This window comes from Odontesthes bonariensis, chromosome 4, assembly GCF_027942865.1.
Source record: "Odontesthes bonariensis isolate fOdoBon6 chromosome 4, fOdoBon6.hap1, whole genome shotgun sequence".
NCBI classification, from domain to species: Eukaryota; Metazoa; Chordata; class Actinopteri; order Atheriniformes; family Atherinopsidae; genus Odontesthes; species Odontesthes bonariensis.
The window spans coordinates 12,279,336-12,285,698 of record NC_134509.1 but is presented as its reverse complement, the minus strand read 5'-3'; positions in this window follow the sequence as shown (position 1 = coordinate 12,285,698).

Sequence of the window (6,363 nt, the reverse complement as noted above, 5' to 3'; positions counted from 1 at the left end):
GCTCGGCCAATGGGAGGCAGTCTCACGTATTGCGTTGCCTAAATTATGAGAGGCGTCCACTTATTGGCCCAATGCGTCGTGATTGTGACGACTGGATTTGTAGCCCTCCAAAGATACGGATACACCCCGAAAGTGTTACATGTGCTACAGTGTTTCCCAACCGGGGGTACGCGTACCCCTAGTGGTACGCGGAGGTACTGCAGGGGGGACGCGGCGCACGGGGAGTTTTTTTTTTTATTATTTATTTATTTATTTATTTATTAAGGCGTCACACTTTTATGGAGGACTGTTTATGAAGGAGACTCCAGTTTTGTGATGAATGTTACATGAGTTAGGCCTGTTAATGTATTCTTCAAAAGAGAGAGAAATAGCCTAAGTTATGTTCATGTATTCTTAAAAAAAAGAGAAATGTTACTTGTTTAAGTTAGATAACAAAGGAAGATTATTTTGATTTACTATTTATACTATTTTGGTGAATTATTTCTATTTCAAGAAAATGTTTTTTATTCTTATGTTGAATTCAACTGAGGTTAAAAAAAAAAGAGAGAGAAAGCCTGAGAATTTTATGTTAAAGTTAAGGATATTAAATAAAATGATTTTCATGTAATAACCACTGTGTTGCTCTACTTTTGGAGAATCATCGCACGCGTTGTATGTGTGAGGGGGTACTCGTGGTGTGACAAGAAGGCTCAGGGGGTACTCAGGCCAAAAAAGGTTGGGAAACACTGTGCTACACTACAGCACAGGTCTGGTTTACGTTGACGTTACTTACATACTGTGGTGATGAAAATGCTAAAACACCAACTGTTAACATGGCAGCACTAACAAGGTTGGCCCTGAAGCCTCCTTATAAGTCTTGTGGGGTTTTTTTTCTTTCTTTAATTCAGTCACCAGACACTAGGTGGTGATCCTATGCTCTGACGTAGGCTGTATCTATAACGATCTATAATCATTTGAAAAGTTTGACATACAACCCAGATTTTCAAACATTCTTTCAAACAAATGTGCAGACGGAGGGAAAGACATATAGTTTCAAACACAAAGGATAAACCTACGGTCAAAAAGCCAATACCAGTGGGTGGAGGGGATAGGTTTATCTTTGTGACAGATTCCTAACTGTTGGTACATGTCAGACTGCTGGTTCTGTATCAGCTGCCAAGAGATGGGTCACAGCAGACGGCTTCCAGGGCAGAGGTTCTTGAAAGAAACCACTCTTACACTCTCAAAAGAAGAAAAAGAAGAGACTGAAAGTGGGCCATGACCATCTGCATAGCAGACTGAGGATGACCTGAGCAGACAGACAAGCCAAAGTTCAGATCATTGGTTCAAATGACGGTTTCGAACCAACAAGGACAGAATTTCACCCTTCAGTTTCCTTTCCTCAGAAACTCGTTTGATAGGTCCCAAACTACGCCACACGGCAGGACAGTGACTTCAAAATAATCCTCTTGGTTGTGCCAAAAAACACTTGGACAAGAAAGAGGAGGGTGGTCAACTGCCCTTTAGCCCACAGAACCTGTTTGGGATGAGCCAGGTCGAATGGTTGGGACCGTAATTATTTTTAGAGTGTGTATAGAATGAGTAGAGATGGTATCAAGCTACCCTGAAAAAAAAAGTGAGTGCAGGGAAGGTCAGAGTTTGCAGAGCTGTGTTCAAAGCCAAAGAAAGCCATATTGAGGAATCACAGATCTAATGTCTTTAAATTGAGCTTGATGTCGACTTACATTGTTTTCTTCAGATTTGTTCTATCATACGTTAGTAAAATTTGCTCAAATTAAAGATGTGCTTTAAAACCGGAACATTTGGGGATGCATTCATTTGTTTGGAGGGTACTGTTCATGAGGCACTATTGTAACACAGCAAAGTAAAATGATCAGAGACACTTTTTACTTATATCCAGTACATGTACATGGGCTATATGTGGTTCCAAAGTACTTATTGTGTACTTTTGTTTTTAGCTTCCCCAGGAAAATGCTGTATTTCTAAAACAGTCTAAAACTGAGCAGAGAAAAAAAAAAAAAAATTCACCAAAGCACAAAAAATATTTAAAGCTGTTTTAGCTTCAGATCAACTGTTAAAATATTTTGTTTTACTTGGATTATTTTATGGCAGCGATGCTGCTAACACTGTGGAGTTGCATTAGACTGCTTGAGCTGAATTAAAAACAGGTCACCTAAGTCCACTGAGGTTTTTAGCACCAGTCGTGAAAAATAAATAAATAAATCAGATATTTCACAAGAAATACAAGACTGTTATTTTACTGTCTTTAATAACTCTGAAACATGACAAGAGGCAGCGGCCGACAGTCAAACATGCCCAGAATCACCCAGTTCATCCTCAGAAATGTAGATTTATCTCGTATTATATCAGACTTCCGATCAGAACGATAATTATAGCCTATAGGCATTTTTCTGTGCATCATTTTTTTTCATCTACCTGTAATTAACATTTCCCTTTGTGTCTTTCTCAGTATTAATTTGTACAGCCTCTTATTTCACATTAGTCTTTTTATGACCCACCAGACTGATGTTACCAGTGAACCCAATGAGAGCACCGGACCCATAAGTAAGTAAGGAATCTATATAAAATGTGGTCTCCTCGACCAGATAGAAACAATAAAATGCTTATTCAGCATTAATACATCAGCATAGGGATCTAATAGATAATCAAAGTCAGTAGAGGGAGATGTTTAGCACAATAAGCACTTTACTTTACTCATAAGTTACTGAAGAGCAACAACACAGGTGCACTAATTCCTCACCGGCATCACAACATCCTCTGATTGGTGGAACGGGGGGACTGAATACATCTAAAAGACAAAAGTATCTATTTAGACTTTTTGAAGTATCTGATGATGGTCAAAGTTTTCTCATATTGTTACTTAAAACCGTACCATACCACATGTTTAAATGTATTTACAGCTTTCCGTGTGAAGCTGACATGATAGACCATATTTAAGCAGAACACCATTGTACTTCACAGCTCTGTGCTCTTTACAGATTCAGATTATTTATTTATTTTTGTTTGTAAACTGCATTTTCATAATTTTCCTAAAAGAGCTGGTCGTTCCAAATCTGAGGAAAATAGGATAGAAAAGCATTGATGCATGCATTAAAACAACATTCAATACCAGTGCCAATCCAATCGCAGACTGTAGCACTGTAACATATTGTTATAACTGATCCAATAACTGATGGGCACATTAGTAGGAAGTGAAGTCTGATGGGGAAAGTAGTTGTGAGCTCCAAACCCTTCATGCACTCTACAGCCCAAAAGTCAATTTTCATATTATTTCCTTGAATTGATGGACTCGATATAAAAACAGGGCCAATGTTTTTGTATCCATTATAGTTTGCATATAAGATAAGTGGAAAAGCCCCAAAATCTGGCTCTGAATGTATTGAGCATATTTTTTTATCATTTATAGAGTAGAATATTTAAATATTCATAGCATTTCTCTAATTAACATTGATATTATAATCATAATTAACATTAATATTATTGCAAGCTGAATTATACAGATTTTTACCTTTTTCCACCAACACCTGACAGATGTTTGGATACTGAGTCCCTTTGGCATTTCTTCAAATGAAACCATGTTAAAAACAGTGTTTTACAGACCTCTTTACAGCTTGTGGATTGTATACTCGACTGCACATTTGTGTTTTTCTTTAAAAGAAACCAAAAAAGCTGGAAACCACTCGTTTGATTTTCAACAATGTGTTATAGTCTAAAAGCTGTGTCAAAATCATCACGAAACAAAGAAACAACTTTTTCTGACAAATGATTGTAACCAAATGGAAAGTATCATTACTCTAGTCTTTGAGTACATTATAGCAATTTGATTTCGACCACTGCTGTAGTGTAATGAATACTTGTGGTATTTAAAGTAGGACACTCACACTGCAGTCTGTTTAAGTGTGTTTATTTTAAACGAAGGTTTCTGTGAAGCTGAGGCTATATTAAAGCCGCTGCAGTTCCCCACATATGCCACAAGAGGGAGCACGTACGCGCTTAAAGTAGTATTTTATTTCAGTCTACAAGTGTACCTTGAATTTCGGTCATTTAAAACTACTTACAGTGTAAGAATAACTCTACTTAGAATTATTTTACAATAATTCAGTGGTTCAGCTGTGACTTTGATGAACATTGATGATGTTTTACAGAATAATTCTATTGTGGCTTATGGTCCCAAATGATTGTTTTATTTCATGAGCTACACCCCTTTTTTTGTGATAAATACAAGGAGATAAAATGATTGTGCAATACTCCTGTCAGAGCTTTAATTGTTTTTATAGTCTTTATTCTAATAATGGTTGATATTACCACTGGTGTTTGTGAACTTTTACGAAAATGCTTTTCTCAAATAGTCACGCTCGTTTTTCAAAGGAGGCCTGTAGCTGGTGAAGCATGTAGTCTGAGCTCAGCTTAGATCATTTCCACGGGCTCAGTGGGGACCGTGTGAACTGCTGCCGTTCAGGCTGACGGTGGCGCGCCAAGCCAAAGGATTGTTTCGGGACCCTCATCGCAGGTCACCACGGGTCAGGGCGCAGCGCCTGACAACAGCGGCTGCTGCTGCTGCTGCTGCTGTTGCTGTAAGGCTTCATCACTGGAGGCGTGTTTATCATTTCCTGTTTGCAGGCTTTTATGCAGAACGCAGAATGATACTACTGGAAATAATTTATAAATACATGTTGTAAAAAAAAAAAATGTTGAAAAGCGTCGTTTATGTTCATACCGATCAGTTGCAAAAGTGTCACATTCTTCGTGCTCGGGGCAACACAATAATTTATCTCACGACATCTAAAAGCGATGTAAACACAACCTGTTCCTTTTATGGATGCAGACCATTTCCATGTTTGGGTCTTCATTCTGTAACTCTAAATTTGCCCAAAGAATAAACACAGCATGGGTCTAATATCAGTTGTGTCGCGGTACCTTGATGAGACCACAGAAGACAAAGGCATACAATAAATGCACAATGCACCAGTCATAGCCAATCTATGTTCATACGAATATGGATCATCACAATCAGTCAAACCGGCAGAAGTGACTTAATATCAGTTAGACTGAGTCAGATAACCTCCAAACAAAAGATCTGTGAGCAGGAATTTATTATTATTACCATTATTATTGTAAATAGACAAGCTTACATGGAGCCAGTGTTGCTCCAACTGCTTTTTAAAAATAATTCTAAAAACTAAGCTACAGACAGGATTTTGTTATATGGTGTGATTTCACCAATATATCCACAATAAGGGATTTTAAGAACCCATTATTGTGTATCCAACAGTTTTCTATTAGTTTTCTGTAGTTACTGTACATATAAGATCCACAAATGATAAATGTAATCCAAACGAAGATTCAACATCAATCCAGAATGCGCGTGGTTAGTTGCCCCTATCGTGCGCAAAGTCTACATTATTTCAGAAAGTCTACATTATTTCGTCAAAAGTCGAGCGTTTGTTAACATTTTTTAATCTTCTGAGTAATTAATTTCCTAAAACTACCACAAGGACACGATAAGCTTTTGAATTCGTTGCAATAATGTTGTAAAAGGTGTAAAAGATGATTCAAACACAGCGCTGGAAGGTGCACACGCAGGGATACGAGAGGCATTTCAGGCGAGATCAAACGTTTGTTTTGATTTGTTAAATGTTTATCAATCAAATCAGATGTCATGTCAGACTGTCTAACAAAAGATATGTGAACACAGATTACAATGGTCAAAATATAGAGATCCAACAACTTTTAGGCAGGAAAAATCCCGATTTGGCTTCGTTCTGACGCAACATTTAGCGTTACAAAGTCCGTCAGCAAAGACTTCCAGTATTTAATGCGGTTCTTAAAAAGGCAACAACACACAAGTCCCTCCATATTTCAAAGGATAAACGCATAAAAAGTGCTAGAAACTCCACACTCAAGTAATTGGATTTTATGCCCCCGTCCCGCTCACTCGCGCCTTTCTCTCCATGGTGCTCTCAAAACTCTCCAAAAGCTTCAGATGTCATGTGAGCTTTGCTCTCTTCAATCTCCGCTGCTTTTAATTCGTCCACATCGCCCACGGGATCAAATATACCCAAGCATGGCGAAAGTTTCCAGATCAAAACGTTGTCAGTCACAAAGAGAAGCCGAGCAAAGTGTTGTGGCGCATGAGAGCAGTTCGAATCCGTGAGAGGGAGCGCACACAATAAACCTGTTGTGGACCTTGCTGTGAAAATATGTTTGAAGAAAACACCCAATTGTTGTATGAAATGTATTCAAGTATAAAATAATGCCCTTTGTTTGGGGGAAAAAAACTTGAGCAATGTGAGGGTACAAAAGTCCCCTGTGGCATTTACTAGCACCCTTTGTGCTGTTTGC